The sequence below is a fragment of the Rattus norvegicus genome, chromosome 1 (assembly GCF_036323735.1).
Source record: "Rattus norvegicus strain BN/NHsdMcwi chromosome 1, GRCr8, whole genome shotgun sequence".
Classification (NCBI taxonomy): domain Eukaryota; kingdom Metazoa; phylum Chordata; class Mammalia; order Rodentia; family Muridae; genus Rattus; species Rattus norvegicus.
The window spans coordinates 60,281,148-60,307,783 of NC_086019.1; the positions used below are offsets into that span (position 1 = coordinate 60,281,148).

The window sequence follows — 26,636 nt, forward strand, 5'->3', positions numbered from 1 at the left end:
GTTTGTCAGTGTCTCCATGAACACAGCATTCCTGTGAGACCAAAGCACTCCAGACACAGCTTGGGATATGCTGAGTGGCATGGCAGAGTATGCCCCTGAAGAGCAGGCAGGCCCAGCATGGCCACAGAACAGCCTTGGATGTGCCTGTCTGCCTTTCCCACCAGAGCATGACCTGCTGTAACAGGTGCTTGTGATTATCTTGGGGAACACAGCAGTGAGAACCCTGCTGGGGCTTCTGGTCTCCATGGAGCAGGCAGGGGCCTTGTGCTCACTTGTCCCTCACTAGTCCCCTTGGCCCAGGGATTGTGGTTTTCAGGACTCCCAGAAGCATCAGAGGCCAGCACAAGTCATCCTTAGTGTGTGCAGCAGCTACAGGTGCATGCAGGTCAGGACCTGTGCCCTGTGTCTTCAGAGACAAGAAGGAGCCAAGAGTATTGGCTGACCCTGAGAAGCCACTTGGGTCTCATAAAAATTCTATTTATGTCCTTCCTCTGGGCCTGTGGAGACATTGTAGGGAACTCTACCAATTTCCTTGGATGCCAGGCTGTGCAGAACTGCAGACTGTGGTCACAATCCATAGGGAATGGACAGGACAATTAGAGGCCACGCTCTGCCATGCCTCTGCCTAAAAGTGTGCAATGGGGTCAGGGTATGGGCATAAGGAGGAGCCCACGCAGATTCGAGTCTCCTTCCAATATTCATCTGTGGGCTGGGTAAAGAAAGCCAGCACAAAATCACAGTAACTTTATATGATTGTCTTTTAAAAGAAACATCAAAGATAACAGTTGTAAATCATGAAAATGGCATCTGTGTGTGCGTAGACAGCTGTTTGCATGGAGCGTGTGTACCCACACTCCAAGCACAGACTACAGGCATGGGGAGTGTCTGTCTACACTTGGAGCAGAGCATACATGCTATCAAACACACAATAAAGGCCATCATGCCCAGGCCCTGGATCTATAAGCCACTGAAAGCCTCTCACTCCTCAGTGGGGTCTGATGTCCAATACCTTAGAGACATCTGCAGACTGGGCTGCCAGAACATGAAGAGCCATGAGAGTCTCCCCCGGAAACTCTGTAGTCTTGCTGGAAATGCAAGAGGAAAGCCCAGCCTCTAGGCCAACGTGTAGCATAGTTCATACAAGTATCACTGACACACAAACATGTTGAAGACAACATGGCAGGGCCTGGCAGAGCTGTAACTTGGCCAAAGGTGGAGTGGCTGGGACAAATGAACAATCATGGCTGTGGTAGCTCCCTAAAGCCTGGATTTCTGCCCCCTCTATTATGGGGTCTCTGAAGAAGACAAACGGATGGACTCCTAGAGCATCCTGTTGATTAGCTTGCTGTTCAGATGTGGGATGTGGTCACAGTGCTCTGACAAGGCCACAAGAACATCCATGGGAGTGGAAACTAGCCTAGGTGTGTCCTACTGTGCCCAGGGATCTGCACTCTGGCTTATGGTGTGGAGGCCCAGGGTGCAATGGGGTCAAGGTGTGGCATAAGGAGGAGCCCACGCAGCATAGCATGTGAGTTCTTGAACTCACTGCATTTAAGTCCTGGGGTGAGTCTCATGTGGTCAAACTCTGCATGACTCAGGTGACTGACATCTTACCTGCTGTGATTGACATCACCGGCTTTTACAATGTGGGTGTAGCCTTAAGAGCCATGTTATATACTTGTCAACTGGAAAACAGAACTTGTGTTTCACTTAGGATGGATGTGTGTCCTTCCAAAGTGTGAGTGTACCATACTTTTGTTTTCTTCCCTCCCTCTCCACTTCCAAAGTCTGGAAGGCCTCCTTGATGTGGGCTCTAGACCGCCAACGCTCACTGCAATGATCACTTGGGTTTGCCATGAATGAACTTCTGTACTGGGAACTGACCTGGCACAGGGCTAGGCTTCCCTTCCTTGCTGACCGAGCAGAAACCTGTGACAATCAAGTGACACCTGAAAGAGTTCCTGTGCACCAAGTTGGGGTGCAGTTCTCTGAGTTGCATGCCTCTGTGAATGAGTCCCACAAACGCCAAGGCACTGGTGACAGGCCTGGAAAAGGACAGCATAAGTCACAGGAGACCCCATGTTGATCTGGCAAGGGATAAGCACTCTTTGCTATGATTAACCTTATCTTGCTCATGGACAGACAATTCTCATGTGAACCAAGTGTGCTAAGTTTAAGAAAATGGGCTGGGGCTGGAGAGCAGGCTCAGTGGTTCAGAGCCTGGCTTTCAAAGCACTTTCAAAGGTCCTGAGTTTGATTCCAGTCACCATATTATGGATACTAACTAACTATAATCAGATCTGATGCCCTCTTTGGACACACAGATGTACATGCAGATAGACCACTCAAATAATTGAATCTTAAAAGAAAGGAACAAAGGAATGAAAGAAGGAAGAAAAGAAAGTTAAAGAATGAAAGAAAGGAAGGAAAGTATGAAAGAACGAAAAATCAAGAAAGGCAGAGAGAGAGAGAGAGAGAGAGAGAGAGAGAGAGAGAGAAAGGAAGGAAGAATGAAAGAAAGAGAGAGAGAGAGAGATAGAAAGAAGAAAAGAAAGGAGGAAGCAAGCAAGCTGGTCAGCTGTAGAGAAATGGGCCTGTAATACCAGACAATCAAGACACACAGTAGGAAGGGGGATCAGAAGTTCAAGGCTAGCCTGGTCTACAGCATGAGTTCAAGGTCACCATGGACAACTTAGTCACACCCTTTTTCTAAAGGTGAGGAGGGCTAAGGCTACTAACTCAGTGGTAGAGCACTCGTGGGGAAAGCAGACTGCTGTCCATTGATACCTCTCCTTCCTTGCTCTGAAATACACAATGGTATTAGAAGAGTCAAAGGTTCTTGGCCTAGTATCCACTATTCTATTTGCTACATCGTTAAGGGTGCAGTTTTTGGTATTTTGGTCAGGGATCAAATCTATGAAATAAAACTTAAGCAATACTCTTATTGCTGTCAGAGTGGCAGGTGGATGATAAATGCTTGCCCACCTGCATCAGTACAAAGCTGGTTCCTTGGACTCCCTGCAAACACATCACTGCTAACTGTATGCCCTGTGTAGGCTTTTCCAGCACTGTACATAGCTTGAAAACCTACCCTGCTATGGACCCTTGAGTGGGCATCCTGCCTCTCTCAGTCTCAGAATGGAGCACCTGGTCACCTCTAGGCTCACAGGTCAGGGACCTCTTCCATCCCATGGTGAACAAGACTGGCACGGCTGCACACACCTTGAAAAAAGAATATTTTGGCAACCCTTAATGAAAAAGATGGTTCTTACTTTCCATTATGGCATTCTATAAAATACGGGTATTTCCTGGTACAATTACACATGTCATTGATTGTGTGTGTGCGTATGTTTTTGGAGGTTGGAGGGGGATAATTCATTTCTCTAAGCCCCTTCCTCAATGCGAGGCGAAAAACATTGACTCTCATACAGACTTTTAATAATTACACAGTTATTTACATATTTTTAAGATTTGTTTATTTTTCCAACTTTTTTTAGTGCTCTCTCTCTCTCTCTCTCTCTCTCTCTCTCTCTGTGTGTGTGTGTGTGTGTGTGTGTATGTGTGTGTAATTAGATATAATACTCAGGGTCAGTACATCCTACACTTGAGCTACCCTATAACTTTTTATGTTTTAAACAGCTTTATTATGATATCTTTGACATATAAAGCTGATATGTCCTAGAGGTGAGCATATTGATGTTCTTAAGGACATGTTCTTTCTCAGATACAGAACGCGAGCTGGCTAAAATCCTTGCTGCTTTTGCAGATTAACCTTGTCATGCACTGAAGCAATGGGGCACATACTAAGCACACTCCCTGAGCTGCTTCCTAGGTCGGTAGCACTTGCTCCATCCCAGGCACAGCTGGAGTGGGCAGCTGTAAGGTTGAGGACCTGCATTTAGGACACTGGTCCCCAGGAGAACCTTACCTGCAGGTCATCCTGTGTACCTCTGAATGTCACTCCTGGGTTCTCACTGCCTGGCACTTAACCATAGACACCACTGTAGAACTGTCTAAGGCCAGAAGGGCAAAAACATTGTTGTTATAAATTTCTACTATGTAAACGTCAAATGTTGAGCTTCTTGAACAGTATTCTGAAATGAACCTGGGAGAAACACAAGAAATATGGTCTGAAGTCTCTTCTGGAACTGCCACTCCAGCATGTTCTTCCACAGGCAATCACTCTCCTCTGCACTACCGTCCCCCTTGTTTTGCAGCTCATGGATCTCCTTGCTTAGCATATCCACAAGGTGCATTTGCTGTTGCTTCTCCAGCTTCTCCCTGGCATCTTGTTTCCATGGGTCTGGAGACAGACTCCCCAGACGACAACTCCTCTTTACTGATAGTTATGAACTGCAGATCCCTGTGCTCAATAGTGGGGGGCTGCTGCGGGGACTACAACACCAGAATGACTGTTTCTTGGGGCCTCTGCAGTGTGGAAGGTTTTCCTGGTTTGGTCGGTGTGGTCAAAGAAGAGAAGGAAGCAGGTTCAGGGAATGAGAGTGCATCTGTCACCCATTCCTCTCCTGCTCCCTGTGCTTCCTCTCTGCTTCCTTGTCCAGGCAGGCCACCTATATCTCAGACCACCGCTGCTGCTCCTCACTCTCTTTTGCTAGCCAGCAGCCACCTGAACAGACTGGGATCCTGCCTTGTTTGCATAAGGTGGTGGGAGGGGCAAATGCACTAAAATGCCGCCAAAATCTGGTGTAGTGGACCTGTGGTAGAGAAGGTGGTGGAGGGAGGTCTGTTCATATGGGCTGGGAGACAGTGACAGTGGTGGGCAGCACCTCTGCTGGGGTTTCCCAATGGCCAGGACCACTCTTATTCAGAGTGGAAGCAGGGGTAACTGACTTGGAGGAAGGGTTCAGGTGCTCCTGTCTGGATGTCATAGATTCCAATGAGGAGCTCTGGATCCACATATTACTGTCACACTAGAGACCCTTGCCAGCCTCTACTCAATGGAGCTCAAGTAGGTAAAACTCTTCCTGAAGTTCTTCCTTGGAAGAGGTAAGAGGCTGAGAAAAGAAAAGAGGAAGCTCTACTACTTCAGGGACTCACCAGAGATGTTAGCAAAATTTCATGCATGTTTCTTCCTCACAGAGGAGGTAACAAAAACTGGGGAATGGGTGAATAACCAGACCTGACACTGCTTTATGGCTCACCCGCCAAGTAGCCAGCTGTTCCTGTGTCTATGAAGGAATAAAAAGATTTTTCTATACACTGATGCATGCTGTTTGTGGCACTGTCACTCCTGCAATTTAGCTCCTAACCAGGTCTAGGTTGAGGGGTCTGTTCTTGTGAAATGTAAAGAAATAAACAATCAGATGCTTGAAACTGCATAAAAGGCATACTTTTTCCTCAGGGATCTGTTTTACAATCTTTTAAAAAGCATTCAAGGGGGTTGAAACCCCGAAAGGAGCTTTGACATTTCAGGAAAGGGCGATGGAGGGAAGATTTGTATGGTGGGTTACTGGGAAGACAGGAAGGGCTAATATTGGATTATAAAGGAAATAAATAAACGGTTTTCTAAAAAGCATGTATTTTAAATGCTGTGCTAAAAATGTAATGTTGACCCTATGCTTTCAATAAAAAACATTTCACATTTTCTTATTTACTCATTTACACTAATTCTCATTTTCCAGATTCATTAATTTAGTATTAGTTTACTTGAGTAGCGTAATAAAAATAAAACTTCAGTGAACAAAATTCAGGAATGATAGTTAATGTAATTTGTTGAGAACTGTATCAAAGAAGTCAGATATTTCACAAGTAAGAAAGTGTTCCAGCTCATCTCAGACCTCAGTGCAGAGGTCTCCAGTGGAGACAGATGTTAGCTGCTGTTCTAGTGGTATATGCACACTTCTCTCTAGGAATAGGAGGCTGATCTATTAGAAATCGTGTTAAAAACCCAAGTGTCACATTAAATGACAAGTAAAATAAACATAACAACGTTCCTTTAAATGCAGGAGCCATGTCATACCCATCATACACTGAGGGCAGGATGTTTAGCACTGAGCCAGAGACAAAAATGTACCAGAAGTCGGCTTCACGCACCCCTACAAGTCTCCTGACGCCACAGACCAGGATAAGGACTTTCTCCAGGACCAGATGAGATCTGTGCTAGAGACATGAGAGTAAATACGTGAAGCCTTTTGGAGGTTCAAGCCTTTTGGAGGTTGGGGTCTCTATTCAGTATACTCCATCCTCACTACTTTGTTAGCATCTCTTTTAAGTGTAAAAATGATCTCCACTACCTTGGAGACCTGACACTTTTTTGAAGACACATTTACAGTGCATTTTGATCTATAAGGTCAAGGGTTTTTCAAGTAAAATCCTAATTTTGGACTAATTTGAGACCTTTATGAAAACAACAATGATCAAAGTACAATGTGCCTCACTGGCTTCTGGGTTACAAGGTGACTTAAGAGAGTGCCTCCTCTTGTCACATTGGGGCTGAAAAGGTGATCTGCTCTGTTTTTCATCAGCCTGTCTTTACCAGGCAGTTTCCTTGGATCACTGTGCTCTGTCCAAGGCTTTTGAGGACTCTCTGGGGAGCCGTTTTGAGCTGAATTATTATAGAGCTCAAAACCTTTACTCTTCCACCTATCGATGCTGGACAATGCCATCGTCTGCTACACATGTGGCTGGAGCCATGGATCCCTCCATGTGTACTCATTAGTTGATAGTTTGCTACCTGGTAGTTCTGGTGGGTTGTGGTTGGTTGATATTGTTGTTCTTCCTGTGGGGTTGCAAACCCCTTCAGCACCTTCAGTCCTTTCTCTAACTCCTCCATTGGGGTCCCCCTATTCAGTGCAATGGTTACATGCAAGCATCCTTATTCCAGAGCACTGAGATGGGAATGGGTGTGTGGGAGCGGGAGCATCCACATAGAAGCAGAGGCAGGGGGTTGGGAGAGCATGGGAAGGGGATAACGTTTGAAATGTGAATACATAAAATATCCAAGAAAAATAAAACTTACAAAAACTTCACTCTGTGCTCTGGGTTTACCTGAGCCATAATGATCTGAAACTGAAACCAAAGCCAATTCATTCATTCTCTCCCTCTCACTGGTTCTAAGACTTGAAGAGCTTCAAAGTATGCTTCTAATATTCTTATATTTAATAACTGCTCTTGGTACAATAGGGTGATCTTTATATACATTCTTTGACTAGCGTAAAAATGCAAAACCAACCAAGCAATCAGAAGAAACCATAGCCCAGGGTCTCACTATATATTTGAAGCTCAGACAGGGGCACCGGAAACTAACAGAAATCTGCCTCTTTCTGCATTCTTAGAGCTGGCATTAAATGCACATGCCAACACAAGTAGCTTTATATGAACATTTTCAAAAGCTTTTACATATATTGTGTCTAGAAAAACATTTCATTTAATTAGTAAGTATCTATGGGGGAAACAACTTATTTTTTCTCAACACCTGAATTGTAATTTGTAAATAACAAAGTAACCTTTTTTAGATTATTTTTTAAAAAGCACTCAACTTCTCTTCTCTCACCTGATAACACACATATTATTATCCATCAGAATGACAGCATCACATGGTGCTGTCACCTGGTGTCATTATCCACACCTGTTCACAGTTTAGTCTTCCTGTCTGCTCACCTGGGACTCATTCGTTACCCACGTCCCTCTTTGTGTTTGTAAATGGTGTTCTGCTTTAACATGCCAACACATGGTCTAGCCAGGATTGTTTCCTGTTCTACGCTTTAGTAAAGAGGATTCTAGGCTGTCAGATACTGATACTGTTGTTGATACTCTAGCTACAAAGGTCAGGGCTAGGGTGTGCAGGTTCCACAGCTGAGTCAGGGTCAGAAGAGTGTTCACAATACTGCACCTAACAGACTGTGAATATATCTAGGAAACTGTACCATCCGATCTGATCTGAATCATGATCCAGAAGTATTTCTCAGCATCATGCACTCAGTCTCAACTAACTTCTTCCTTGAAGAGCTGAGCAAGAGCTGTGGTAGGAGTTACTACATGGGACTTTTAGGGCCTCTCTTTATAAAAATAATTTATGTGTATGAGTGTTTGCCCAGCATGTATGCACATGAATGTTTGACTGGTGTCCAAAGAACTTAGAAGAAGGTTTCAAATCCCCTGAAATTAGGGGCAATTGGGAGCTAACACTGGTGTTGTAAAATTCTGAACCATCTTTCTAGTCCCAGATTTTGATAACTTTTAGGAGGAGCCATATCTCAATACAGGATTACTATGTGTTGGCTAACCTGGCTTGAGTCACTAGCTCTTACCTCTCTGCACCATGGAGGACAATGTCTGGGTAAGAAAGGTGGACAGGCAGTGAGAGAGGATGCCTTGATTTGCAACTTCCAGGGTAACCATGGAACTGGTACTAGTCATGAGTTCAGCTGCCTTAGGTAGAAAAGAAACAGTGGTCACTGTCACAGTAGAGTCTATGTTCAGAATACTTGTGCTTAGGTTCCTCAACCCGGTTGCTGTGTGGGAAATAAACTAGGCTTTCAGAAGATTATGTCCTGTCCACATCACTTATGATAATTAATTATAAAACAGGTAAATATATTCTATTCTATAACATTAACATTAAGATATTTAAACATTTTACAAGCTCTAAGTATATGTGTACATATTTATATAATTATTTAAGGAAATACTCTAAAGAATATACATTCTTATGAGTGAACACAAATGAGATTCATGTGCTCTAACAACTAGGATTATAGGGGAAGATGAGTAAACACAAAGAGCTGTTACATCACTTCTTTTTGAATTCAAATTTCAAATTAAAAGCAAAATATCACTTCAATACACTAAGACTAACCAATCAGCTTTAAAGTAACCAATTAGTCATACCTTTCCTGAGAAAGTCCAACCAGACTAAATCCATCCACAATGACGAGTTGGTCATGGGCACCTAGTTGTCCAACCTGAGCCACCAGAAGGATGCAGGAGTAGGGAGAAAAGAAAAAAGGCAGCATCAATGCACATCAGCATTCCTCACACCACACAGTCAGTACACAGCAGCATTCCTCACACCACACAGTCAGTGCACAGCAGCATTCCTCACACCACACAGTCAGTGCACAGCAGCATTCCTCACACCACACAGTCAGTGCACAGCAGCATTCCTCACACCCTTGCTGATTTCCCTCTAGGACTAAATAGGAATAGAAGTGAACACAACTTAGACACATTGTTCTCCTCATCTTCCAATGGCCTAGTGTCTCCCTATGATCATAAGGCTAGTCACAGAAGAAGCAGAAGTACCATTGGGCATGCCCATCTTTTCAGGACACTCCCAACAACACCCACAGTGAACAAAGCATACATACACTCCAGAAGTATCCTGTGCCTTCACTCAACAATCAGCCACACTTAGAAGAGCTGTAGCAACGAGAAAACAGAGGACGACCTACTTTCCTGCTGTCTCTCAGCAGAGAGCAGGACATCCCCAGCTAGGGATTTCCCAGAGGCATTAAAGGATGAACCAATTCCAATGGGGAAATTTACTGATGAAGTTGTGTTGCTGCTTTCCTTCAAGAATGAAACCTTACAAGGGGGTGGGGGAAGAGTTTTCTCCCAGAAATGAGGACCAAGGAGATTGTCCAGAGAACACGCAGATGGCAAAACCCAAGTGCCTTTGTACTTTGTCCTTCCCAGTTTGCTCTGTGCTCATTCTTCCTCTGGCTCTGTTTTCCAGTTCCCCATAATTCTTACCTTCTTATATCCTCTAAGTATTTTATGATTCTTCCCCCAACCCAACCATCTCCCTCTTCTGGATTTCTTCTCTTCCCAGCAAGGACTCAATATGACTGCTGTGTAGCCCACTCTAGAGCGTGGTGCAGCTGAATGCATCCATTCACCTGAAGTTTATCACACTCTAAAAACACCAGCTTCCACAAAGTGAGGTGGAGAGTGGTATGAGCTCATGAAGGCTTCCATAGGTTACTGGTCCTAGCACACACGGCATTTATCACAAGAGCTATAGAACAAATTCTTATGCTTTCAAAAGTAGCATCACATTTCATTCAGCCTCAAATATAAACAGCAATGACTTTGAAAAATTGAAATTACAGTTGCTGCAACAGTGCAGATCCTGTGAAGAGGTAGGTCCTGCGACAGTGGAGGCACTGAAATAGTGCCGGTTCTGTGACAGTGAAGGTCCTTTGAAAGTGTAGGCACTGAGATCGTGGCAGTCAATCTACTTACAGGGGAGCTGCTGCACAATTGAAGGTTCTGCTACAGTGGAGGTCCTGCAAAATTGGAATTGATGATACAGGGGTATTCCTGTCACTGTAGAGCTCCTGTGGCAGTGAAGTTGAAGCATCATGGGAGATCTTGCTTCAGTTGATGTCCTGAAACACTGTAGTTGCTATGGGTGGTGCTACGACAGTGGAATTCCTGGGATAGTGGAGGTGATAGGACAGTGGGTGTCCTTAGACCGTTGTAGTGCTCCTACAGTGGAAGTCCTGTGACAGTGGAGGTCCCGCAATAGTAGTGTTGCTTGGACAGTCCAGTTCTTGGACAAAGGAGGTCCTGTGACACTTGAGATGCTGAGACTCTTGAGCTCCTGAACAGTAGAAGTGCTGTGATAGTTGAAGTGCTGAGACACTTGTGGTCCTGTAACAGTGGAGTTGACACACAGACAGTGGACTTCCTGAGGTAGTGGAGGTGCTTAAACAGTGGATGTCCTGTGACAGAGGAGGTCCTGCAATAGAGGAAGAACAATATATGCTGGCTGATGACCCAGAGCTTCCAGAAAATAGACCACCAACCAATATATATCAGAGGATGGCATTATTTGAAACCAATGGGATGGAAGGCCCTTGGTCCTGTGGAGATGTGATGCTCGAACATAGGAGGAGGCTGGAGTGGTGGGTTTCGAAAAGTTGGGTGAGTTTAGGAGCAGCATCATAGTGGCAAAATGGAGGGAGGAGGGAGAAGATGTAGGAGTGGGCATTTGTAGATTGGCACCTAGGACGTTGGACATCATTTGAGATGTTAAAAACAGTGGAAATGATAAGGTTTACATTGTCTGACCCAAACCTAAGGGATACTACATAAGGAACACAAAAACCTACAGGTGCTCACCAACAATCAGATAAAATTTGGCCTTATGCGCTCTACTCCAAAGAATCTATTCCAAGAACACTGTTTTTTGTTTTTTCAAACAAAGTTTAAAACTCTTAACTGTACTCTCAAATCTGCCCTAATTCGCATAAATTGGTCAAAACTGTTGGCTTTGTAAATACTTCTATCTTGTCCCAATAGTCACATGCTGGTCATCCCAACAACATGATACTTGTCAAGGTGGGAGACAATCAACATGGGATCCTTGTTCCAACTGGGCCATGCAGACCCTGAGCTCACCTTCAGTTTTTCATACACACACACACACACACACACACACACACACACACACACACACACACAGAGAGAGAGAGAGAGAGAGAGAGAGAGAGAGAGAGAGAGAGAGAGAGAAGAGAGTGCTTATCATCTAATTTCTAAGGCATATTGTGTGCTCTTCGCGTTGAGCACAGAGACTTGCACATGTAAACCAGTCTTGTACACCTAGGAACATTTTCTGTTCCGTATTTTCTCTTTTCTATCCAGTTTTTAGGATATCTTTAAAAGCAAGTAGGACATTGTCCTACCATGAAATCTTGGACGTAAAGGTACATTTTAATACAAAGCTTACATGACACTTACAGATGACTCTAGTAGGAAGTACATTAAGTTTAGAATCATTCAATCAGAAACCCTTAATGTGTATACACCATTCTCAATGCCTTCACTTAACCTCATGTTTGGACCACTGTTCCTAGCTGGAGATTCCTGTTTATCTCCCAGAATAAAAGGGAGGCTCCAGGCTCAAGTGGAACAGCAGATTCAAGGTGGGACTGTTGGGTGACATTACAGTGAACATCAGGGGCTGTCCCATGGAGGGAGGACGTGGCCCTTTCTTTCCTCCTGGGGAAGCAGTATCTACATTGTCCTGAGCAGGGAAGGATCCTCTCATTCTAGCAGATATTCTGGATGACACAAGGAATGTGAATAGATTATGAGATCACTTTACCACATTTCTTTCTGAGGCAGAGACTCTTGAGACCCTTGGCTCAGGAGTAACAGTTCCAGATAGCAAGGTGAGGTCAGTGTGGGCCCTGTGTTGACCTATGAATAGTTATTTATGTTAATCACCAAATCTTTAAAAGTTACAGCATGTGAGAGAAAAGTCTCCCAGGAGTCTCAGCTAAAACTAATCAGTGAGTTTTTAAGAACAAGAACAACTAGGAAATTTAAATCCATGTGATTGCTACAAATAAAGCAAGACACTGTCACTAGGTCACCTTTCTGTAAGGGCCCTGACGACATACACAACTTAAGATGTGAAGTGCTCAGCTAGCATGCTTCATGGCATGAACCCAAGACACAGTTTCTCTGTGTCTCATCACCTCTGAAGCATGGTCCACAAACAATGGCAACAAACCTTCTCTTCCTCAGAGTTCAAAGTTACCTTTACTGTTAGTGATAGTTTCCACAGTTAACTAACCTCTACTGGATAGACAGGTTTGACTAACCTTCTCTGAGCTTCTCCAAACCATGTACACATGGTACATCCCTCTGCACATGAGGCCTGTTCCTCTCAGGCCTGCTGTTCTCCTTCCCAGATTAGAAACTGGATACCTTTCAAGCCTACATTCTTAAGTCATCTATCAACTTTGGGTACATGATAAGCACAACATGACATTGGGTGCCAAATAACACTTTCCTACCTGACAATGAATATGGTCCAGGGGTACCAAACATGGAAACTGGTCAGGTAAGGTCAGGTAACCCCCATACTATCTCCATGTGGAGATGAAGATTGACACACCTTCCCAAGCACACGTTCTCAGCTGTCTCAGCCCACACAGCAATCCTTTGCTGAGCTTCCTTACGCCCAGTGACTGATGAGAGTACATGAGAAGATGCCTGATTTCTGGAAAGCCCTGGGACCCATGACCCACAGTAGCAGCAGCTTCTGATCACAGGTGATTTCAGGAACTGAAAATGCCTAATGTTCCTGTGTTGATTTGAAGATGCTCAGCCCAGGGAGTGGGACTATTTGCAGATGAGCCCTCATTGGATAGGTGTAGCCTTGATTGAGGAAGTGTGTCACTGTAGATGTGACCCTTATGTTCCTTGTTATAGCTGCATGAAAAACAGTTTTCTAGTAGCAGCCTTGAGATGATGATGTAGAACACCCAGCTCCTCCTGTACCATATCTGCCTAGATGCTGCCATGCTCCCACCTTGATGATAATGAACCAAACTGCTGAACTTGTAAACCAAACCCAAAGCAGTGTTCTTCTTATAAGATTTGCATTGGTCATGGTGTCTGTTAATAGCAGGAAAACCCTAAGTAAGTCACTTTCTACCACAGATTACGAGGTTAATTGAGTGATGTCTTCACCCGAGGAGACATGGCCTCTTATTAAGGTTCTAATCTCCTAAGTAATTGCAGGCTCTCTTCTGGCCTAGGCATTCGCTATAATATTAATCTTCCCAGTGTCCTTTTCTCTGTAAACTATACATTTTGCATTTCTATTTGCCCCATTTGCTCTTTTTCATTGAAGACCTATAACCTCAGTATAACAGAGGCCATACTGGGCTCTCTTCAAATTTTCATCGAAGAAATTTGTTTATTACTTTGTAATTTAGCCTCAGGTAGGTTTTTACGATGTGGGCAGAAGGAAGCCACATTTTTGTAAAAGCATCATAGAAATTATCCCAGACCAGTTACAAATATTATTGCCTTCTGAATCCCCTTGTCCTGGGCTTCCACATTCTGAATAGGTCTTGGCACTCCTGACTCCCAAGCTCCTGCCAGTATACCCCATTAAAATCTTCTTAGAGCACTGGGCCAGGGTTCTAGTTCAAAGTTCTGAATTCTTGCATATTTTCCAAAACAAGTAACAAGCACAAACTGGCATGGTCAGGTATCACACAGCTCTATTACATCACCTTCTGCATTAGTTAACTTTGTATTTCTGTGACAGAAATGCCATGAGCACAGCAAACTATAAAACATGAAGGCGATTAGTGATCCTATTTCACAGACCACCTGTTACCATAGGTTAAGTTCCATGACTACAGGGCACAGTGGAAGGAGCAGGAAGCAAAGGACTCACATCTGGAATCACAAGTACAAAGCAGAGAGTGCACAGGGCGTGGTGCAGAGCACTAAAACCTCAAAGCCCAGCCCCACTGGCATTCTTTCTCCAGCAAGGGCACACCTCCTGAGTTTTCCCAAACAGAGTCACCAACTGGGAAAGGAGTACTCAAATGCCCGAGACAGTGAAGGATAGCTCATGCAAAATGTCATGATGATTCAGGAATTCGAATCAGTAACAGAGAGAACCTTCACTCTGGGTCAATGTGTGTTGCTGCAAAGCCAGCAAGCTGCTCTCCCTCCTCTTGAACATAAGATGTGGATTATGTAAAAATGTAAACAAGCATCTCCATGGAAAATCAACAGCCCTGTTAATCTGGTCATACTTATAGGATAAGTCCAGCGGTGCTGGATATTGAAATCAGAGAAGAAGCCAACACAAACTCAAACCCTTTAGTCTAATGGAATAAACATACGACAGAAGCCAAAATGGGTAACGATATGGAGCAAATGCTCACTCACTCAGCAGATAAAATTACACCTAGCCCTTACTCACAGACCTACTTCATAAACAGTGTACATTCTGCTGGTATCTACTCAACACAATCCTAAATGCTGCAATCAAACCAAATGGTTTCTTACTTTGTTGAGTATGACTTAAAAACACTAAAGTACTCTGAAGGAGGTGAATGGAATGTTCCCAGGGCCTGGGGAGGTCAGCTAAGGGAGTACAGATTAACAAAGCAACACAACCCAATTTCCCCACCAGCAAGAAGAAACCGGCCTGATGTCAGTTGCCAATTCCTGAGGGTTTAAGAGAAGCCTACAGACTGGAAGGACTGAGGTAGGTGAGGTTAAAATACAGTTACACTGAATGCTGGAAAGTGCTGTGTGTGTGTGTGTGTGTGTGTGTGTGTGTGTGTGTGTGTGTGTGTGTGCGTGTGTGTGTGTGTGTGTTCCATGCATGTGTTTCTGTGTGAGTGTGGTTGGGTTGTTGCTGTTGTGTGCTTAATTTGAGACAGAGTGTCACCACAAACTGAAGCTGTCCTAAAACTCACCCTGTACACAAGGGTGGTTTGGACAGTAAAGAGACCTTCTCTATCCTGACAGGAGGATTAATGATGTGTAGCACAAGCTTTGTGTGAATGTAAATTTCAAAATCTGAAGATTTTATAAACCTCCTTTGGCTTGCTTTAAAAATGCTGGTGATTACAGCAATACATGGTACACTGAGGACAGAACAGAATATACAGTGTGAGCTTTTGAGATGGTTCAGAGGTGAAAGGAATAGCTGATGATCTGAGTTTAGTTCCAGAGGCACTGTTAATAATCAAACACAAATGTAGCCGACTTTTATCCTGTGTAAAAATCAGTCAGGGCATCCAGTCAGAGTTTAAAGTATTTTTGGTGTTGTGATGCTACACAATCATAAGACTCATTCCTGTGGAACAGGCTAGTGAAGCAGACAGTAATCAACAGGACACGAGAAAACCTACAGAGCAGGAACTAGAGAGAAAGCTCAGGATTTCAGAGCATTGGCTGAATTTGCAGAGGACCTTTACTTGTTTTTCAACACTTCCAAGTCAGCTCACATTCATGTGCAACTCAAGATCTAGAATATCTTACCCTCTTCGGGTTTTGTGGGCACTACATAACACACACAGTGCACATATACTCATGTACACCCTTGTTGGATGACCATAATCCAACACAGCAGGGATAGAGCTCGCCACCCTCAAGCTTGCCAATTTGAAGGAGGAAGCCTTCTTGTTAAAAGCACTGGAGAACAGCAGGCACAAGGACACCTGACTCACACATTCCACCCGAGATCTTGAGATGGAAGCCACACATAACTCTGGCCTTCTCACTGAAGAGAGGTCATCTTTGGATAAGGAGCTTTCATCTGATCCTGTTTTCCTCTTGGATCCCATTACAGAAAAGCATTTGTGTTTGTCCAAGTCTGCACAGGTTCCCAGCACCCTTCCTAGTCATGTCTGACAAATCCATATGGAAACCACTGTGTAACTGGAGTCCTAGTCTATAGCATCTCTCTCCTTCATGCTACCCTCCTTTTATAATGCAGATTTCATAGGAAATCATATTCTTTGTGTACTTACAAATCCCATGTTGTTTACATGTGGCTAAGGTTTCTTCCTCAGCATGCATGCCTGGAGACAAGGCTGGATGCAGGTATTCTGTAGACAAGGCAAGATGCAGCTGCTCTGGAAGCCATAGGACACCAGCATCACAGCTGTAGTTCAGTGCATGCATGGCATGCATTCACAAAGACTGTAGCCCCAAGGTCAGGTACATCCACAAGGTACTAAGGAGAGGGACCTGATAGCTACTGTTGATGTTGCATTTCCTCTTTGTTCTGACTATTTTATCTGGAATTGCCCCCACACAGCAAAATTCCTAAGATATCTGACAGCCACACACAGATGCACATCCAGGTAAAATACAAATGCATGTGAAATAAAAATAAATAATTTTAAACTGGTGAGAGAGAGAGAGAGAGAGAGAGAGAGAGAGAGAGAGAGAGAGAGAGAATGGTGTTTATAAAAGAGAAACTTACCCTCAAAATCTATTTACTGTCCTGAAACTTCTTTCTCATGCGCAGAGGAACATAGACATGAAATTCTTTCTCTCTACACTTCTCAGTGTGTGCTGGGGTACTCTAGATTACTGGTTATTTGGTGAAATGTTGAGAGGTTTAGAAAGATGAACATCATGTTGCAAGTCAGTGGTCTTTAGTCCCTCGTGAGTTCCGTGATTTCAGCTGAGGATCTCTTGCAATGGGTTCTGTATCCAGAGTTATAATCATGAGCTGTGGAACTTCATTTTCTACATGGATACAGGGGCCCCAGTGTAGTCATCTGTTACTTCCCCAACCCATGAGCATGACCCAGGCCCAGTCACAAGTCAGAATTGGGTCCTCAGAGATGCCACTAGGAATGTATGTAGACAAAAGTAAGAAGTCTGGGGAGGGTAAGGAGGAAGAGTGTCAGGTTGAAGCCTGTTTCAAATTCAGAATAGCAGAGTATGTATTTCAGTTAACTGCTTTCATATTTCCCTAGTCGGTGCAATATTAGGATTTGTTAGATTAGATCTTTGAGCCAGAGAGCTAACACCACTGAAGCCAAAAATTTATACAGACAGGCTATCAGGAGTGTCACCCATGTTTACTCTCTCTGCTTCCAGAAGAGGTACAGACACATATTTCCTCACTCATGGTGAGTACAGCACAAAGGAAACCAGTGCATGCTCCTTACACCCCTGAGGACTTCCCAGGGTAGGGGTCCCCAACACACTGGGATCTGACAGTGAAAGTGTCTGTGATTTGACTAGGGCACTAGGGACTACTTACATCCCTTTTCCAGGGATGGCACTGCAGAGATCAGACAGTAGTTAAACTTGAAATCTCATCACATTCAACTTCTTCCTGTGCTCCTAACACACCTGATCCCCACACCCTAAGAACTGGCATCCCTTTAAGCTGCTGCTGTACTTTCACACCCTGCCTCCCGGGACTCTGGACTCTTCCTCCTGATGCTCTGCTCCCAACTGCCTTACACCTAGCATTTTACTCCTTTCTTTTTATTTCTTGTTCCCATATCCTGCATGTGTTCTGAGTGGGTCAGCTATGCAGCTATGGGTAGGATCATGAAATATGTGGCTACACACACACACACACACACACACACACACACACACACACACCAGGTACCAATTTAAGACAAGGCAGACTGTTTATCTTCAGGGGATGCAATGCCTTCAAGAATTGGGACCCTGAAAAAAGAGCACTACACTTCAAAACAAAAATCCAAGGAAAATAAACAACTGGAGTGTCAGTGGAGGTTCTGTAAGAAGAGTGTCAGAAGAGCCTGTGAGAAGATGAAGGGTACACTGAACACCAAGCCAAACTGGAAACGTCTGCATCTGAACTGTGCAGCATCCACCCTGCAGTGTGGCATGCTGTGGGGGTGTCTGAGAAACCATATCTCATCACCTGAGTTTGCACGTATTTAGACCAAGTCTTTGGGTGTTGGAGGTGACTACTATATCTATAGATTAATTAAAATTAATATGGATGAATTCATCATGCATAAACAGTACAACAAAGTTGTCTAGACCCAACTGTTGGATGTATCATTAATGGATTATTCCTTAAATACTTCTGAGCACGAGGATGAAAAATTTAGGATTAATCTCAGTTCCACTAGTGGATGACTCACCAAATGTGCACCACACTGGAGGGGACCAACCATCAAAGGAAAGCTACGGTTCTTTTAATCTTTTGCAACTGCAGTAGCCTATGCAAAGCAAATACTCACATGTGTCTCATCAGTCAATCAGTCCACAGGACAGAGATTACCTATGCCAATCTCAGGGACAGAACAGCATTTTCTGTTTCCAGTTCAACTACCTTTTTTTCTTTAACCTGCAGCCAGGATCCAAAAAAATGCATCAAAACAGCATTTACCTGCTCACACTGAAACACCATTAATGAACAGAGAACAATAAATGGTAGAAACAGTCTCAGCAAGGAGAAAGTCAACAGTCAGGTTGTGAAGACTCCATCACATACTACAGAGACAAGACAAGTCGGCCTCAGCAAGGCCCGGCCAGCTACCCACACGCCCCATGGCTCTGAGCCCATCAGCAACAGACCTGAGGACTACCAGGGAAGCACGCTTGACACTCGAGACTCTTTTATCTTTCGGTCAGTAAGGTGCCGTGGAAAGTAGCTGGGAAGCAGAGTTTACAGAGAAAGTCATAGAAACATTTCAGCATTAAAAATCAAAATCTGATCCCTTCAAAGCCAGGTGTGCGTGTGTGTGTGTGTGTGTGTGTGTGTGTGTGTGTGTGTGTGTGTGTGTGTGTAGGGGCTCATAAGACATAGGTGGTTTGGAAAATCAAGCAGAGGAAGGATTTATTGAGAAGCTGAGATGGTGGGCAATGAAGGGTGGATGTTGTAAGGAAGCTAGAGCATGGTGGGATTTTATAAGCCAAAGAAGTGAAATTCGTATTTAATTCCCTTAGACAACTGGTCCAGGTGCAGTGTTCCTGATGGTGGCTCAGTGCTCCAGCTGTGGATTCAGGGAACTCAGAACATCATACTGAAAATAATCTCTCAGACTACAGAGTCAAATTCCTGCTGGTGCTCCAGTCCCATCAGAGAAGAAAGTAAGTCCCTCCTCCTATGGATCCTCTCATTTTTGTCATTCTCGCCTGCAGGAGATTCAGTCCTTCCTCTGAGGGGGCTACTCATACCTGCAGGTGATTTAGACCCTCTTGAAGGGAATTCTGTCTCCAGATTGGGACGCGGACCCTCCTGTTAGAGAATTAACTCTCTACACATTCTCACAGAGTATGTGTGACTACCTGGAGACAGCATTATCTGCACTTCTAAACTCTGATTGGTAAAGAGAACCCACGATATGAGTTTGTAAACCTCTGAGTTATATACTGAGTAATGAAAACCTCTGAGTTCTATAATATTGATTTCTAAATGTATTCAGTTGATTATGAAAATCTCTGCAATATTTTGATGAAATTTACTTACTTCCTAGATTTCAAACAATAATAGAAGCTATAGTTAAAAGTTTAGTGTGTGTTTGGCCAAATTATTTACAAAATATTTTTGATTTTTATAAAAGTTGGTGTACGACATAGAAATTTTCCCCTATTTTGTTTTGTTTACTGCTAGGATATAGAAATGCTTTATTTCTGCTGACAGAGCTTATATTCATTGGTCTTGTATAACTCACTGTTCAGTGCTAAACTTTAGCAGATTCCTTAGGGTCTCTGCCATTTATAACAGGATTCCATCTACAAGTCGACTGCCTTGTTCTTCGTTTCTCATGGGATGCCTTTTGTTCAGTTTTCCCCCGTAAATGACAGAGCTATACTGTGAGAAAAATGATGGACAGCAGTGCCAGAAAGACCTGGGACACATTTACAAAGTCTGGTCCAATTAGAATGGGGCATGGTGAGATAGTTCTGTTATGTTTGCTCTGACCCGATGAGTCTCTCTTCACTACCTTCACTTGGACAAGTTGTAACCCAATTAATATGGTGAAGGATGAAGTCCCTGACACTCAGTAGGTGACACTTAAAGACAGTGCCTCCCAGGTGATCCATTCAAGGAAGCCTGAAAGGTGGGCTCTCTTGTAATGACATTGGTGTCCTTATGAAAGGAACCCTAAAGTCACAGACACTTGAAGGGTGTAGACAATGACCACAGGGCACCACGAGGAACCAGCTACCTACAAACGGAGGAGAACTGGAGCCAAATCTTGGACCCCAGTCCTCCAAACGGAAGCCAGCAGAAACCTCTGCTCAGTTCTGCCTGCAGCCCACAAACACTAGAGTGTGAATTCTTGGTGCCCTAGAGCCTGAAACTCGCTGCCTTAACCCCAGCTCTGTCTTGGGGTGGATGGAAGTCTTTTCTATCTTGGGGTGGATGGAAGTCTATCTCTCAAGGTGAGATAAAGTGGTCCTGATTTAGGTGCCAAGGTACAGTCCCGGGGGAAGCTTCTCCATAGCTAAGCTGGAGCTTGAAGCAGGCAGAGCTGTGCTCTCCTTAAGGAACTTGGCACTTGTTGCTAGAACAGAGGTTTCTTCTTTCAATGTACACTTAGGCAAATTTGCAAAGATCCAAAATGCTGGCTGCGGCTCTCACCAGTTTCCTTGGAGTATGCCCACAGAGTTCCTTGTCTGCTACTGCCAATCCAAGCCTTGTCTTTTAAGGGGCTGCTCATGCCGTCATCTGACTTCTCTGGTCAGGAAGCACACCTGCTAAAAACTGAATTTTAGGAGGCAGATCAGATGAGAGAAAGGACTGAAAGAGATTGAAGGGGCTCGAGACCCCATATGAACAACAATGCCAAGCAACCAGAGCTTCCAGGGACTAAGCCACTTCCCAAAGACTAAACATGGACTGACCCTGGGCTCCAACCTCATAGGTAGCAATGAGTAGCCTAGTAAGAGCACCAGTGGAAAGGGAAGCCCTTGGTCCTGCCAAGACTCTACCCTCTAGTGAATGTGATTGTTGGGGGGAGGGCGGTAATGGGGGAGGATGGGGAGAGGAACACCCATAGAGAAGGGGAGTGGGAGGGATTAGGGGGATGTTGGCTCAGAAACTGGGAAAGGGAATAACAATCGAAATGTAAATAAGAAATACTCAAGTTAATAAAAAAAAAAAAAAAGACATAGTGACAGGAGGAACTGCATCCTGAACTTTTGTGTAGGAATTTTTGCTTGGACTGATCAAGTATCAGAAAGACCATGAATTCCCTATGGCCAAATTAGCTGGGGCTATGTTTATACCAAGAGAGCTCCTTGAAATACCTGATCTGCATTTTGCGCTCCCTTTTACAAGCAACTACTCAGTTGAATGTAAGTGACTACATCCAGGTTACTTAGTTGGCTGCTAAGTGTAAATCTCCTTTTACCTGTATTTAAACATACGGTTCACATGCCATTAAATGGAAAAGCCCCAGTGGTATTAGTTATAAAGGTGCTCACATAATAAGTTTTTGCCAAGAAATTTTCAGTAATTTATGTAAAAATCTATATGGAGAATGCAGTATAGTACAGTCAAATCACAGGCTTCATAATCCTATATTTAAAGTTTGATATGATTACAAAAATTAAAGCAGGACTATTTTAAATATTCTACTATATTTAATTTAGAATTAATCTGTTTTTCGATGCACCAATCAGCCATAATGTAGGTTAGCTTGTTTCCTAAGTCATGTGTTTTAAGAGGCGTATCAGTCTACCAGTTGAATTTGAAACACCTTTGACAGGATTGTATTATTTAGGTACCAGGAATATTAAAGAAGATGAAAAGAATAGGAAAGTTAAAATGATTTAGTAAGCATTAAGTTTTATGGATGCATAACAGCTTAAATCTTGATGAGATATGTGTGAGAAAACTAGTAGGGGGAGCATAAGTAAAGGAATGATCCTATCACTGCCTCTAAACCATAAAATGCATTCCTACAGTTATCTGAACTCCATTGACTATGGAAATCATGGTGACCAAAAAAAAAAAAAAAAAAAAAAAAAAAAAAAAAAAAAAGGCAGATCAGATCATTTTTCTTTCTGATTATGTTCACAGCATAGTCTTCTTTATTTGTTTGTTTGTCTGTTTTTGGTTTTTAATTTTTTATTAGATACATTTCTTTACCTACACTTCAAATGTCATTCCCCTTCCCGGTTTCCTGTTCATAAATCTTAGGTGGGGCTTCTGTAAGGTTCAGACTCTCTGCTTGGGAGCCATTACCACACATGATGTTTATATTTTTGTTCACTTTTATCAATCTATTTGTTCTGCAGTGTGCTCTAAGAGGGCAATGAGTAGGGTTACATCCCAAATCCTACTCATTATGGAGTCTGCTGATGTTCAGCATAAGGAGTTGCCAAGTCAGGGGTCCTTGATGTGCTGATGCAGCAAATGAGAGTCCACAGAGGCCCCAAGCGGGAGATGGAGGAAGGAGCCATAAGGACAGTTGGGAAAAACAGGTCAACTTCCCTAAGATTCAGAAAAGAAGCAGTTGGTCTCCATCCCGAGGGAACTCAAGCTAAGACTCACAAAATAGTGCTACTAAGCCAACCCAAATTCTCTTATTTTTCCCAAATCCCTGAGAGCAGAAAGGAGTGGTTTCAACTCCATGGGCTCCCGTCATACTCACTGGAATTCGATGCTGAAACTGCCATAATCTCTGTTCTGAAAAATCCCCTCAGGAACTAATGAAGGGCGTGGCTAAATCCGAGAGGAGGTGCGGGTATTGTTCATTGGCCACTCATGCGCATGAGCTCTATGCCCGTACACTGAAGTTTTCCAGGCTACCTTTCAGGATCCTTCGCATTTACAGTGCTTGTAAAATACAAATCAATTTACTGTGGCATCGAATACCCATCTCACCTAGAGGCATCACTTTCCCAGCCCACTGGCGATCCTGCCCCCTGAGACTTGTAATGGAGGAGGCCCTTCCCCTTCCTCTCTACCATCTCAGGAGAGTCTACCACACAGACAATGTCTTACAGGGTCCTTCAATCAGGCCCCGCAGGTTCTGTGTTCATCTCACACTTTAACATTTATCCACACCTGTGGTCTGATGATGTCTCCTGATCCCCCAGCCTTTCCTGTATGTGACTGCCTGGGATCACAGGGTGAGTAGGGGCAGTACTATCTACATACTGTTTAAAACGTTTAGGCAATCGCAAGACTGGCACTTACCTCCCAGCGCTGTGAGTGAACAGGTTGAAAAAAACTCTTATACAAACAAATCACTTGACACTTTAGGAGATGAAAATTTCTTCTGCCAAGTCAATCAACCACCCTATTCTGATTAATTGTATAATAAATTCATGAGTATAACTGTTTCTGAAATCACTTTATTACCTGGGAATGGGCAAAGAAAGACTCATGTAGGATTTGGCAGAAAATGAAGTGGTACAGAGACCAGGGGCCACAGTAGGCCTGAGCCACAAATCCCACACAGGACAGGGAGCACAAGAAGACATGGTCCTGGGTCAGCACCAAATCTAGTTTCTAAGGGATGTCTCTACAGAATTTTTAAAATAAAGTAAATTAAACTATACAAATCCAAACACTAATCCCAATATATAAGTTCTGTTCTTCCACAAAAGTTCCCCACAAGCTTTTTAAACCCTCAAACACGCTTCCCCTTTCTTAAAGTTCCTTTGCATTATTTATAGGACACTGCTGAGTGTCCTAGGCTACAGGTAACAGTACTCAAAGTCATTCCCTGTTCATCTGAACTTTACATCCTTTGACCAGCAACTTCCCAACTCCATCCTTACATTTCACCCAAACCCTGAGATTTGGACACTGTCCTGCTCCCCGTGCTAAAGCACAGTAGTCATGAGGGTGAGGGGACAAAACATCCCACTGACCCTTCAGCCTGCTGGAACTGATCAGTGTATCTTGTGCCATGATAATAAAACATACCTTCCTTCCATCAGTACTGAGTGGCCACTTACATTTGAAACGTGAATAACCAGAAGACCTTTAAGGCAATGGGCTTATCAGTGCGTAGTTTGGGGAGTCCAGGCCTTAGGAAAACATTTCCCAACAGTAGTGTACGCTATTCAATATGCTCTTGCAACACTTATTCACATCTGACCTCACTGTCCAGGGATGGCCAAGTCTACTTCACTACAGGTCTCACAAACACACATGCAGTGTTTTCAGATGCTTGCAGGTTCTTGAGTGCATCTGTCTTCCCATAGACTAGGGACAGCAGGTACCTGCTCACCTTCGGGAGGTATTTTTATGCTATGGAAGGCTGCCCATGTGCTGCAGACACAAGGAGAATGCACTTCCTGGGCAAGACAAGTGTGCAAATCCTTCATCAGCTCTCTGGGACATTCTATTCTCTTACAGAGGAAAAAGCAAAGACACGCTTTCAAATAGGAAACTCGATAAACGTAAAAAATACTAATGGTTGTATTTCAACAATTGATCGTACAGCTCTTATTAAAAAGAATTTTTAGGTTTCAAATGCTTCCGTTTTATTTAAAATTGTGATTATTTCCCTGAGGCACAGATTTCTATGGAACAGAAAGTTCTTCTGAAACCATATTAGGGATTCTGAAAAAGAAAATGTGTTGAAATCATAAAGTCACCTTTCACACAAAATAAGCAAACTGAGGCCTTTCTCCCATAGCTCAACTGAGGAATGAGGATGCAAAATTCAGGAATTATAATTAAATAAATCTGTTACGCTGAGAAAGAGATGCAGACTCAGCTGACACAGTGTTCTTATAGCACTTAAGTCACAGGGGGCACAGCAACACGCTTCTTCCTTTCCTGACAGTTTTTATAAATCTCTTTACTAAATTTACAACTTCTGAGATAGCTGTGCTTGACAGCCACCCATGAGCTCCCATTTATCTCGGACGTCTTTGTTCCTACCTGCAAGAATGCTGTGTAATGCTCTGAGAGTTCTAGAGCCTTTGGAACCACTGAAGTATTAGTTAACTCTAACAGAACTGTCACCTTTGCTTTCCACCAATGACTAGTGTTCTGGTGATTTGAATTGATAAAAATAAAATCCCTAGCATCAAATCTGAAGCCTTTCTCTAGAATTTTGGAAATTAAATTATGAATTAGATATTCAATCTCAAACATTTACATTGGATCAGTAGGCTCACATTTTAGAGGAATGATGTGTTGTGCGCCTTACATAAAAAACTTCTTGTAGCCCACTGATGTAAATTAAAGAATGTACAGGCAACATTTCACCTGCCCCAAGAGACCTGTCTCCTGCATACAGGGTCCCCAATGACACAGGAATGCCCTAGGCTGAGAGGCCTGTCTCCTGCAGACAAGGTCCATTATGACACAGTAGTGCCCTGAAATTTTCGGCTATCACTGTTTGGTAGGAAAATGGAGTTTGGAGAAAGAACAGAAAGATAATGTCTAGGCCTACTGCCCTTGGAATGACAATGGAAAAGGTAAGGTAGAGGAAACACCCTGTCATGTTTAAAGCCCTTCATTCTGCCTTCTGGGTCCAAGAGTGCCAAAGCTAACAAGAACGGGTAACTTCACCTTATTCAGATCACTAAGAACTAGGCAGGATTTTTCTTGGTAAAGTAAGACAAAATTTGTGGATGTGGAGCATCTCTCAATTGCAACCATTTCAGAAAAAGAAATTAAACATCACTTAGAAGTACATTTGTTCCTTCCTCTTCAGGCCCACCCCACAAATCCACTGCCAAGGTGAGACCTGCTTGAGTACAGGTGACTTACTGTTCAGTTCATTCTCAAACTCTGTTACTTTATGAGAAGCTTCCACTTTGTCAGACACATCATGACTTTTTGAGAAGATGTGTGGACGCTCTTTAAACATCAGGTTTTCATGATCTCCAGAACTGCCAGATAAGTGTGCATCTTGGCTGGACAAGAGCAGAACACAAAAGATTATACATAAAAATACAACTAACTAGCCTAACTAAATTTTCATCTAAATGTTAATGTTTCAGTGAGAGCTGTTCATTTTTGCACATTATTTCAGTTATTTTATGTATTCTGGCTGAAACAAACTATACCTACTCTACGGTCTGAGCAGAACTTTAAAATCCAATCTTTGCTCATCAACTAAATGTCAGTTCAAAGAAAAGGGCAGGATTTGTGGAATAACCCTATAACCAACCTGGCCAAAAAGGTATGAGTACAACTTAAAATATATCAAAAGAGTAATAAACCAAGAAAGAATTCCATGCAGAAAAGGGGCAAAATAAACTCTTGACTGTGACTTTCAAAAATAAATATGTGCACTACTGATGGCTCAGTGATCAACTGATGATTACATAAATGCTAGGAAGAACAGGCAGCCAGCTTAGCCATTGAGAGACTCTCTTTCATTGAGCAAGGGAGAGTAATGAGAGGATAATTTCCGTCAACCTCAGGGCAAGCCTCCACACGCACCTATGTACACAGATGTATATGG

The 26,636-nt window shown here is 43.3% G+C and overlaps 1 long non-coding RNA gene and 1 pseudogene across 2 annotated transcripts; one reads left to right on the forward strand and one right to left on the reverse strand.

The window, feature by feature from the left end:
* LOC134485036 (sperm motility kinase Y-like) overlaps positions 1-26,636 on the forward strand; it is a 319,058-nt pseudogene that overhangs the window by 166,261 nt on the left and 126,161 nt on the right.
* On the reverse strand, positions 1,058-26,138 carry LOC134485042 (uncharacterized). Of its 2 annotated transcripts, XR_010062926.1 has the most exons (4): positions 25,937-26,138; positions 20,834-20,956; positions 8,851-10,705; positions 1,058-8,391 (listed from the first exon to the last, which is right to left on the reverse strand). It is a non-coding gene; the product is annotated as an uncharacterized LOC134485042 (long non-coding RNA). The 2 variants fall into 2 exon arrangements; XR_010062925.1 differs by having other exon boundaries at positions 1,058-10,705.